The sequence below is a fragment of the Vicia villosa genome, unplaced genomic scaffold (assembly GCF_029867415.1).
Source record: "Vicia villosa cultivar HV-30 ecotype Madison, WI unplaced genomic scaffold, Vvil1.0 ctg.004763F_1_1, whole genome shotgun sequence".
In the NCBI taxonomy this organism is placed as follows: domain Eukaryota; kingdom Viridiplantae; phylum Streptophyta; class Magnoliopsida; order Fabales; family Fabaceae; genus Vicia; species Vicia villosa.
Window position 1 is genome coordinate 4,443 of NW_026706509.1, and position 12,979 is coordinate 17,421.

The 12,979-nt window shown below is 31.5% G+C and overlaps 1 long non-coding RNA gene across 9 annotated transcripts; it reads left to right on the plus strand.

Moving 5' to 3' along the window:
* The first annotated feature begins 630 nt into the window (after positions 1 to 630).
* On the plus strand, positions 631 to 4,135 carry LOC131642297 (uncharacterized). 9 transcript variants are annotated; one of them, XR_009295829.1, is made up of 9 exons: positions 631 to 954; positions 1,239 to 1,314; positions 1,488 to 1,545; positions 1,741 to 1,829; positions 1,929 to 2,055; positions 2,143 to 2,388; positions 2,489 to 2,685; positions 2,880 to 3,352; positions 3,440 to 4,135. It is a non-coding gene; the product is annotated as an uncharacterized LOC131642297 (long non-coding RNA). The 9 variants fall into 9 exon arrangements; XR_009295832.1 differs by having other exon boundaries at positions 632 to 954; positions 2,143 to 2,274; XR_009295830.1 differs by having other exon boundaries at positions 637 to 954; positions 2,489 to 2,563.
* The last annotated feature ends 8,844 nt before the right edge of the window (positions 4,136 to 12,979 follow it).

Genomic DNA, 12,979 nt, shown 5'->3' on the forward strand with positions numbered 1-12,979 from the left:
ACAATACAAAAACTACATCTTAACTAATCTTGTAACTAAAAAAATACAAGAAGCTGGAATATATTTCCCTAATATCACCAAGGGACGAATCGATTCATTACTAAACATACGGTTTCCTCGGACATACTAGTTGAAGAGCTGCCTTTGCTGAGAATATCAACAATCTCCTTGTTGTTTTGATCTGTTCCTTGTTTGGCTTTTGAGAACAAAGGCTTGAGGGGAAGGACTTTTTCTCTTAGCTTTGAAAGTTCACCAACCCATACCTTTACAATGGAAGCCATTGATTTTCTTTGTTTCGATTTGTGTTTTTGTTTTTGATATAGGAGTTATGAATGAATGGAGTTATGAATGAATGGAGCATATATAAGATTTTATTTTTTTGGGTTGGGGATGAGAGAAACAAAACTAGGGGCATTGCATTTGGAGGACCTTGGATGTAGTGGCACACAGTAACGAGAAAACACCACTTACTGTACATTGGAATTTGGATAAGATATACTTGTATTACTTTAAAAAGTTCATTGTATTCTGTGGGTTATCTACAATATAAGAAAGTTAATTGATCTGGAAAATACGATTCTGCCCCTTTGCTTCCCCAAGCTGCCACATGGACACCTTACTTGATCTCCTTTTCTAAAGCACCGTGTCTGAGTTCAAAACAATTCAAAGAAAGCCTTTTCAAATTTTTTGAATATAATAATCATTTTATATTGCTATCTTTCTTGGTAAACACAAATATTTCCTCTGCCATACTCAAATTCATTCTCAAAGTCTTTTCATTAGGTTTTCTTTCTCTCTTTCTATCTACCTCAAGCTTTTTCCTCTTTCTCCAACTCACGGGCGATTTGAAATCTGCCCCAGCTTCCATCTTCAACCTCTCCATCTTCTATCTTCAACCTCTGCATGGCTCGTCCGATGAAAAAAATTAAGGACATCAACGATTCTGAATCACGGGTGAGGTATTTCTGGTTTTTGTTCTTGATCTCTCCTCCTCTTTCACGATTTTGAAGGGTTTTGATTTTAAGGAAAATGATGAACAAATTGTTTAGGTTTTTTTTATGAGTGTTGGGATTTATCTGGGTTTGAGCTTTTGATGTTTGATGAACAACTTTCTCTTGATAATTTCTGAAGGGTTTGTAAAATTGGGAAAATGATGAACTAGGGTTTTGGTTGTTTTTGCTCTGCGGCTGTTTTCTTGATGATTTTTAACCTTATTCATTGTCATTTCTCATTAACAGGACTTTTTTCCAGATCCGACCCTTTTATGGGATTAGGGTTTCAGGAGATCTCAGACGCAAGTTCTTTTCCAATATGGTATGTTTCAAGTTCCAACCAATGTTTTGTTGTTTTATAATATTCATTGTTAGATTGTTGTGTTATGAATCTTGGTACAAAGACTCTTTAGTTTGGCTGAATCGGCTTTTGGTTTCTGTTTGGTTTTGTTTCTGCATGAACTTTTTGTGGTGGTTATGCGGATTGGTTAGCAGAATTTTGTAGAAAGTGGCGGTTTAAGTCGGTGATGCAGCCTGTTATAACAAGTTGAAGGTGCATAGACTCTTAATTTCTCTCTTATATTTTGAACTGATGCAGATTTATTGTATGGCTTGAATGGTAATGTAAACTATTTTGAATGTTGATTTGAATGTAAATATGGTATATTGAATTCTGGATTGAGTTTCAAGTAGGATATTGAGGTGTTATGGGTGAGTCATTGATGGCAATTTGGTTTCTATCATGCAGCTTTGATTAATGATTTGAAGGAAAACGGATTGTTCGATATTAAAGGAAACAAAGGGAGAGGGAGGTCAAAGGGAGCTGACTCTGAACATGTGATTCAAATTAACATATTGATTTATCCTGCATGATTTGTCCATCCTTCCTTTTATGCATATTGGATATCAATGATAAACCCTCATGCACTTTTGCAGGTCTGAACTGGCTCGGTTTCTACGGGAACCAGTTTGTTATTCGTTTCGATTGAGTTTTATGCAGGGCTGCAGTTGTGTTCATGTGATGATGGTTAAATTGGCATGCTGATTTTATGGATTATGCAGGGTGAGATTGAGTTACCCTTCTAAGGGTTAGTTTCATTTGATTTTCTGTTGTTCTTGGTTTTGGATGCTGATTTTGTGGATTATGCAGGGTCAGATTGAGTTTGTGATGTTAACTGGCTTGGACAGTTATGGGCTTTATGTGTGAAGTGCTGCAGGCTTGAATCTTTCCAGCAAATTGAAGTGGAATGTATAGCTTGGTGGTGTTTTTTTGCGTAATTCTGTAATTTAATCTTTTTTCCTTTTAATGACTAAAATACTGTGAGAAGTTGTGCAGCTTCGTTGTTTTTTTTTTTAAATCTTGCGGCGAATCAAGTTGTTTATGATTTTAGTTTAGGTGAAAACAAAGTCCTATACTGGTTTTTCATAATTGGAGGGTGTTATGACTTCTAAGCCCTAACTGTTATTTACATGTTTGCATATGACGGGGAGAAAAGCATATTTACTATCAGCTCTCTTCTTCAAAACAAGCTTGAGTTTGAGATTGTATTAAAGGAGGCTAGATCTAACAGGTAGAAATTATTATCTCTGCCACTCCGCCTTGCTACATCTGCTGTTGTTATTGCTTGCGTTATAGCCGCTGGGTTCAGTCTCGGTTCCAAGTTTGGTGGAAATCAAAATGTAGCAGTTGTAGGTGAGGTTGCTTTGGGCGTTGCTGGTGGTTACCGTATGAAAATTTTGTCATAAATTCACATTATATAACACCATTCATGTATTACATGGTGTATAATTATACTATGCATTGGTTCAACGCAACCGCTTGGTCTAATGTCTTAAATATGACTTCAATTTAGTTTCACTAATGCATTATATCACTTCAATTTGCAGGTCCATGGTGGAACAAACTTTAAAAGAACAAGCAAGTAATTGTTCAAATTGGATGTGATATAATGTACATGGATGTGATATTGCAACTAATTGGACCCTGGATTGTGATGCCGCATCAACTAATTGTTCAAATTGGATGTGATATCATGTACATGGTGATTTGAGGGAAGTGTCTAAAGAAGTTCATGAAGATTGCATGCACCGATTGTACACAACTCAAACAGTCCTACTGGATTTTGATTTTTGGTTCCATTCATTTCTTTTTCTCTAGCTTCCCAATTTCAATTATATTACTTCTGTTTATTTAGCAGCAGTTGTCATGTCATTGAGGTAAATAATATTATGATGCTACTATACTTTAGTTTATTTGATATCAATTTGGTATCATCCCTCAGGAGTCTGTCATTTTCGAAGGTACGGTCAGAAGTAACATCGATCCAACTGGACAGTCTACAACTTATGAGATATGGAAGGTAATTTAAAATTCAATTGCTATATGTTTGAATTAATAATCGTTCTGGAAGGACTGTGTGAATGTATGACCGTGCTTATGCATATAGGGGATGGGCGACTCCACATCGGATATTTTCTCGGAAGTGTCACAATGGCTATCTGACGTTTTTGGTTTTCCCTATACATGGTTCTGTTTTGCATTGTTCTTAATGATTTTTGATAAATTATTTGGACATTTAAAAGATGGCTTGCAAATTGCTTCAAGGATACTGATATGCAAATATGTCCTGCGCGTATCCTTGACCTACAATGCAATGGTCTGCGCCGCTTCGATGCGGCTGGAAGCAGTGAATTCATTTTTTCCGCTCCTCTTTTAACTTATAAAAATGTGCTCGGTTCAAATGTTGCTGCTGGATGAAAGTCAACTACCTTCCCTGTGATATCTCTCTGCCTGATCCCCGTTTTTATATCAGTATACTTTATATGTTTGTAGAATCTGATCCATGTTGGAAAAATGATGTTCTTTATTTTTATTTTTATAAAGTTTTACACTTTCAAAGATGTCTTTTCCTCAACATGGTCCACATTCTGTAGTTTAGTTTGGCTCCAAAAAATGCTACTGAACCTGAAGTACCAAATAAGCTGACTCATTGACATGCATGAGATCCTATGCAAAATATTGATTTAGCTAAATGTAACTTTTCTTCTATATTTCATTATGGTGTATCATTTATAGACACTTTATCAAACCATAAGGATGAGACAGTTAAAAAATAATTTGAGACATCTCTTATTGAGTTTTATATTCTGTTTAAAGAAGCAGTAGATTGATTCATGTTGTGAATATTTTCAAGCTCCAAAGACATATTTTTTGGATTAATATACTTTCATTGAAGAACATATATTCTAATGAGATAATACTATTCTGAACAACATTTAAAGGTGTATCTTAAGTGGTGTAAGGCTACGGTGTAGGCTTTAGAGGTAAGCATAGCAATCCTCTTTAAAGTTATAGCAAGTTAAATAAGGTCCTACATATGTTGCCAAACAAGATCACCACATGAAATTAACACATGGTATGTAACTAAGAAAACTAAAGCCTGATAATTTCAAAATTCCCGACTAACTTGCTAACCGAAAATACATTATGAATCAAACTTAAGAATGTTAACCTTAAGTAGTTACAACCATTACATAGTGTTGAATTTGTCAAAAGTAGTGAATTGATTTTCTGGTATCAAGGGAATAGAAATATCATGGTTCGTGTATGCTGGTCACACTAACCTCATTCATAAATAAATGATCTACATGAAATATAGGAACACTGGTATTTGCATTCTAATAGAAGTAGTATAAGTAAATGGCTGTGAATTTTATTGTAAACAACTCATAGTGCATTTCTATTACAATCACAATTTTTTTATGGACGTTGGAAAAAAAATTCAATGCATAGTGTTTTTCAATTTCTTTAAGTTTTAAATCATTATCTTCATTCTTCTAGCACAATTTAAACTTAATTTGACAATTATTATTTAAATTATGCATTCAATTGATTTTTCTTTTTTTAAAAATAACAAACTATTTTGGTAAAACATTTTTATTTTTCTTATTTACATTTTTTTAATATATTTTAATAACACAATGTGCGTACGACACCAGTACCCGTGCAAACACACGGGTATCACATCAGTGTCGCGTGAATGCACGAGTAATCATACCAAAATTTGTGCAAATATGGTTTTTAAATTTTTTGTACAATTAAAGAAAATAAATGTAAAATTTATGTCAGTCGTACTACTGAATTTTTATTTTTGTATACTTTAAACCATAGTCTAAAATTTAATAATACCCGCATTAAACTTAATTCTTTTAGATTATTCTCTTTTTGAACTTTTATGTAAAATTATTTTTCTACTGATTTTCTTCTAATTCTAATTTTTAATATTTATTAAACTTTATAAATCCTTTTATTATTACAACTCTATCAACCCTAAATTTTTTTTTCTTATTTTTCACAATTGTTTTTTGCGAAGTATGTGTTTAATGGTTTTTCTTAATAGTAGTAGTTTTTAAAATATTATACAATTATCTTGCAATCCAATTTTTATTTTTTCAGTAATATTTTAATACTTTATTATTTATTAATTCAAATATTTCTATATATTGAAACTAATTTATTATCTATTTTAAAAAATATATATTTTATTTTTATTATATTTTGAAAACAAATGTGCGTACCTTACGGGTACCCGTGCGAAGGCACGGGTAACAAGTGTATACCATGTAAACGACGGGTGACCATACAAAAATTTGTCGTAGCATATCTGCAGTTCACACCAAAACTCGTGCGGACGCACGGGTAACCATATAAAAATATACCCAAACACACATGTTATTTTTTTTACAACATTAAATTCTTTCTTGTTTATCAAACCCGTGCATTCGCACGGGTTCTGGTATGAGACGCACATTTGTTTCACATCCTAAATTTGAATGTACAAATTATATTATCTGGTACTTATACTTATATGTGTATTCATCACTAAGAGAAACAAATTACTTTTTTCTTTGAAACCTTAATGAATCACTTAGTTCATACTAGAAAGTACTTATCTACAATATAAGACCAAAATTCATCTGAACACATGGATAACACAGCAGTACCGTGTGAACGCACGGATAAACAATCCAAAATCCATGTGGAATAAAAAGCAATAATCTAGGATGAATTATGATAGTGATGGTAGTTGGATACCAACTTGTATGATAAGTATACATAAAAAATTATTAATAATTATTTGTATAATTGATGCATATATATAAAAAATGCACACTTCATAGATATTTAAACGTGTTTATAAAAATATATGTCATTTTAGTTAAATTTCTAATTTTTTTTTATTAAACGCTTTTATTGATCTAAATGTTTTTATGGGTACGAGACATTTTTCTATACATTCAATTATTATTTTTTTCACGGGTACCAGACATTTTTCTATATATATTCAATTATTATTTTTTCACGGGTACCAGATTTTTTACTATACATTCAATTATTAATTTTTTACGAGTATCAAACATTTTTCTATTAAAAAATATATATCTGAAAAAAATGCGCGTCCCGTATCAGAACCCGTGCGTACGCACGGGTTTGTTACTAGTTTTTCTAATCAAACAAAAGTTACCTTAACTTCCATATTCACATTTAAAGTCCTTGAAAGAAGTGACTCATAAACAATCAAATTAATCCATTAAAAATCAATAACATGAATTTTCTAAATGGTCTCTTTACTATAAATTATTTATATTAAAATAAGGATATTATAGGTCCAACTTCAACTATTTATATAGCTGACTCTTTTTAAGATTGTCGCGTGACATTCATTTTCATCACAATTAAATATCACTTTCATTCTTAGAATTAGAATTTTAAATCTCTTTCACATTTTTTTCTCACAATTTCTCACTTTCTTTTTAATTATTTTCTCTTTATTTTAGGGGTGGCAAAATGGATGGATTGGATGGATATGGATTGGATTGTTAATGGATGGATCAAACCAATCCATTAATCCATTACAATCCACTAAAATCTCTTAATAAAAATCCAATCCAATCCATCCATTAAGAAATAAAATCCATCCAATCCATCCATTAACATATTTTAAATGGATGGATATCCATCCATCCAAGCAAATAATTATAAAAATTCTTAATTGTTTTTTAAATTTCATAAAAAAAATTAAATTTCACAAAAAAAAAATATTGTTAATTATTTTTTAAATTTCAAAAAAAAATTAAATTTCACAAAAAAAATATTGTTAATTATTTTTTAAATTTCATAAAAAAATTAAATTTCACAAAAAAATATATTGTTAATTATTTTTTAAATTTCATAAAAAAATTAAATTTCACAAAAAAAATATTGTTAATTATTTTTTAAATTTCTTTAAAAAATTAAATTTCACAAAAAAAATATTGTTAATTATTTTTAAAATTTCATAAAAAAATTAAATTTCACAAATAAAAATTAATATACCCATTATTTTTAAATTTCTTTCAAAAATTTAAATTTCACAAAAAATAATTTAAATATTCTTAATTGTAAAATACCACACTTTCTCTCTCTCTCTCTCTCTCTCTCTCTCTCTCTCTCTCTATATATATATATATATATATATATATATATATATATATATATATATATATATATATATATATATATATATATATAAACAAATCTTTTAAGGAAATGGAAAAATCCATTATTCTAAGAAGTAAACTAGACATACACTAGTCTGAAATGACATAATTAATGTTAATAAGTTTAGAAAAAGTGATACAAAATTAGTACAAATCTTTCGATTTCAATTACATCAAGTTCTTGAATTACAAAAGAGAATTTCTAAGTGAAACAAGATTCAAATTCAAGATTACATACAGTACTAGACTACTAGCTACATATCCCAAGTTAAAACAAGTTGAATTCGAGTTGCATAAAATCAAAGTCCTTAAGCTACAAGAGAATTCCAACTGATTTGACCCACTCAATTTCTTCACCTTTCGACCTCTTCTTTGCATGCCATTCTCATCATTGCTCATCTTCAAGTTAAAGAACCTGCCATAAAGTAAAATGATGAAAATAATCCATTAAATTGAAATGAAGAGAGTAATGATGAAATTTATGTATCACTTCTTATCTCAAACAGACCCAAAGAAAAAGAAAAGCAAAATCTAAAGATAAAGTAAATTATCTCAGACAGTACCAACTTCTTTTCTGCTCTATTATATCGAATAACAAGAAACCATGGCACAAGAGAGTATTCACATGAAATTGATATTATGAACAGAGCCATAAGTCTCAAATTTCTTTATCCAGTTCAATTGAAATTAGGCACATTCATTCAAAGTTGTATAAAAAAAGAGGGAGAAACTTACGTACCATATTTGTATAATGCTCTCCCAAGATAGATAGCAACTTCCAGTAACCTCATGTTGTGGAAAAGAAGGTTGAAAGGTCCTCAACAAAATCGGGTCCATCAATATCAAATGGAGCTATAAGAGAAAATCAAAGTAGAAAATAATTAAACATCCATTAACTATAAAAGAAGATAAATGAAAAGAATATAAATGGAAATGTTGTAGATACTAACCTGGAATTTCACAAAGCCAATCACGTGTACACAACAATGCTTCAACATTATCAGATTTAAGAGCGCTTCGATACTTATCAAGTATACGTCCACCTATACTAAATGCTGATTCTGATGCAACTGTAGTGATTGGAATGCTCAAAAGGTCACGTGCCAATATAGCAAGTTTGGGATATTTACCCTCATTTGCTTTCCAATATTGCAAAACATCCAAATCAGCATATTGCTCATGATCAATTTTTTTTTCATTCAAATAAGCTTCCAAATCAGACTCATCTCTTGACGGTTCACACAATTTACTTGTGTAACTACCAAAATCTTGCAAGTCATTTGAGGGAATGTTTGGACTACCTCTAATTGATCTTTGTGAAGATGAAGTGCTTTCTTCATTTGAGGACTTGAGATATTCTTGAAAAAAAACTTTCAACTTATCAAAGATCAACTTTGCAACTTGTACTCCCTCGTCACCTAACAACCTCACATAGCACCACTCAACAAACTGCAACTTATATCTAGGATCCAAGATGACAGCAAATGATAGAACAACACTATAAGAATTCCAATATTTATCAAACTTTTTCATCATTCTTCTAGCCATGCAACATAATTGATTTTGTTTTTCAAACTCACTATGAACAACACATGCAACTTCCTTGATTTTCATGTGAATTCTCCACACGCCACTAAAATAGAGGTTGGCGGTTGGATAAGAACTACCCGAAAATAACACTGTGATATCGTAAAAAGGCTTCAAAAAATCAGCTATGGTTTTTACCTCATCCCACTCCTCGTTTGATAAGCAACAATCAAAATGGGGATCAATATCACTTAGGAGCGTATAGGATTCTCGTTGACCTATAGCAGTCTCAAGCATCAGATAAGTGGAATTCCACCTAGTAGGTAAGTCTTGACGAACTTGCTTAGAAGTCACATTTGAAAGTTGCTTTAAACAAGATGCAAACTTTATCTTTCGAGCTTCTGAGCCCCTTACATATTTCACACACAGCCTAATCTTTTCTAAAGATTCATCTATAACCTTTAAGCCATCATGAACTATTAAGTTCAAAATGTGTGCTCCACATCTAACATGAAAATATGCTCCCTCGGCTATCAATCCTAATCCTGATGATAAATGTTTTTTTAATATATTCACCATAACATCATTGTTATATGCATTATCTAAAGTAATCGTGAATACTTTTTTCTCTATACCCCACTCCTTTAACAAACTTATTAACTTCTCTGCCAAATTAAAACCGCTATGAGGTGGTGGACAATGAATGAAAGACAAAACTTTTTTCTCTAATTCCCAATTCCTATTAACAAAGTGTGCAGTCAGAACCATATATTCATCAGTATTTATTGCAGACCATAGATCAGAAGTTAAACAAATTTTTCCTGGAATTGACTGCAAATAGGATTTTAAGTTTTCTTTTTCTTTTCTAAACACCTTAAGAACATCAGACTTTGCAGTATTTCTAGTCATGGACTTAACATCAGGGTGCAAAAAACTAAGTAAGTTAACTATCCCTTCATGTTCAACAAAACTAAAAGGATAATTGTGTTTAACAATTACCTCAGAAATTCTTTCCCTATACATTTCTTGATTCAGTGGCGGATAAGATGATCCATTTCCTCTTCCAACACAAATCGCCGCATGCTTTTTCAAATTTGAAGTGCCACCACCATCTCTAGCCATGTAAATTTTATTACAATTTTTGCATTTGGCCTTTGGGAGTCCTTCATCATCAACAAACTTTTCAAAACATTCCCAAGCTGTAGAAGTTTTTGCTCTTTTCGAACTAGGGACCGAACTGTCAACTGAATCCTCAATTTGAATTACGGGTTCATTGCCATCGGTAGACATATTTCCTGCTTGCAAGTAAATAACATGGTAAAGGAAGAATTTAATTACCACAAATAGACAAAAGTATAGGAGTAGCCATCAAGAGGAAGATTAAGTGATAAAGTGAATTCATCTCTTTGATTTGTAACTATAGCCAATTTATTAAAATTAGGAAACTAACATAAAACAATTCAAGTTCATTCAACATTAAAGAGAAAATACTAGTAACATAATAGCTAATATACTAACATTTGCTTATCCTAAGAAAAAACGTGTGAGTATTTATGAAGAGATAAGACCAGTTACAAAACTATTATTCTAATATCTATTCTCTTAAGCCAAATGATAATGCAATTCAAAAATGGAAAATTTTGAAATACTACTAGCCTAAAATCTAAATAAGAGAAGTATGGAACCATGCTCTACAATAAGGGGGGAGTTGTTACATTGAATGGAAAGCATAATTACTTTGATTAATGAATTCAATTCTATTGCTTTGTGAAAGTGCAGTAGATATATTATTATAGATACTATAATAATAAAAATAAACATTTATGTTATTATTCTCTACTAAAACATTTTTTAAAATATTTTTAAAAAACCATTTATTTTTCCCTCAACACTTCAAACTAAAAAAATGGCCCACAGTGTTTATTGGTCAAGCAAGAGACAAAAGAAAGCCCAGTGGGGTTGCACTTGTAACTTGTTTTCCCTTCTAAATAATAAGTTAAAACCTCATTCATCTTAATCCTAACCTTATGCTTCATTGTTCTGCCTTATCAAACAATATAGAATACCAACACACACTTCAATTTTTCATGCCCATAATATCCACGTGACACTGTTTTCTCAAACTCTATTTTTCTTTTCCACACTCAAAAATCTTCAACCATAAATAAAACCCTCTCTCATTCAACAATCACCACACACACCATCATTAAACACATTCAAAAGTTTCTATTTACAAGAGAAAAAAAACACACAAAAACACAACAATGGCCATTAGAAAACCCAACAAGCTATCTCAACACATTCAAAAGTTTCTATTTACAAAGAGCATTGCCAGAAGGATTTTTGGAAAGAGTGAAAGGTAGAGGAATAGTGCACAGTGGTTGATTGCAGCAACAGCTTATTCTGAAGCACAGTAGTGTTGGGTGCTATATTTGTCATGGTGGTTTTAGTTCAGTGATTGAAGCTATGGTGAATGATTGTCAACTTGTGTTGTTACCTCACTTCCCTCACTACAAAGCAGGGCACACACACACAATTGAAACCTCCTTCAGCTAACTGGATAAAACATTAAAACCAGCATTCACAAAGGCACAACATTACATAGCTTTTTACCACATCAATAAAGAAACAAAACAGAAAAATTGCACAATCATAACTATTGTGAAATAAAATTCCTTCAATCCAAGTATCTGCTGTGAAATTTATTCAAATTGAATCTAAAATCTAAATCACAGAACAATCACAGCAATATAAAAGATATTCTCAACAAAGACTAACCAATCGGTCCAGGCAGAGAAGCCTTGCCCCCAGAACCAACTCCACCACCATACCCATAACCATCATAAGCTTCTCTCCGCTTCTTAATCTTCCTCTACCCAGAACTCAAACAACAACAACGAAGTAACTCTCTCACTCGTCCTCCACTCTCGCTCAGAAAAAAAAAACGGAATCGAAAACGCGATGGCATATTAACAGTAAAGCGTCAACGGTATCGGAGCAAGCAATGTTTGCAACAACAACAATTAGAATAACTTAAAATAGCAACGAAAGAGATTACCGTGTGATTGTAGGTCGAATTCGTCGCGTGCAGTAGTGTTGTTGGAGTAATCGAAGGAAGCTGCAGAGGGCAGAAATTGTGTGGGTTGAGCGTCGAATGCGCGTTGAATCGTGTGAATGATGCGGATCCGATGTTGTTCGATCTGAATCCGAAGAGAAGGTTGTGATGCTGTGTTGTTGAACTGATTGTCGAGTTGAATTGCTAGCTAAATGGTTTCATCGAGAAATTGGGGAATACGAAATTAGGGTTCTTAGATTGGGAAAGGAAGAAGAAATTGGGAAATTGGAAATTAGGGTTCTTGAGAGAAGTGAGAACGTGATTGTGAAGTTTGTGGGAAGAAGAAATTTGGATCTAAGATGTTGATTGAATTTGATATGTTGAGTTGAATTTTCAATTTTTTTTTTCTTATTGTGTTTTAACAAAAGAAATTAAATATTTAATATATATTTTTATTAAAAAGTTTTATTTAATAAATGATAAAATAATATCCATTGGATTTTTAAAATGAGATGGATGGATTGAATCCATCCATATGATTTGATGGATGGATTGGATAAATCCATTAAATTATTTTTTTGGTTAATGGATGGATTGGATGGATAAATTATAGGATGGATTGGATGGATATTGTGTTAATGGATTTTATTGCCACCCCTACTTTATTTATTTATCATCACTAAAAATCTTAATAATTTATTTTTTAATTTTAATAAAAATTAATAATTATTTTATATCTATTTCATTTTTATCAGCTATTATTTTAATTTAAGAGATAAAAAATTTTATTATAAAAAACTATTTTTTTTTCCTCCATCTCACGGTTCCTTTTTTTTCTTTTATATGATTATTTAATACAATTTTA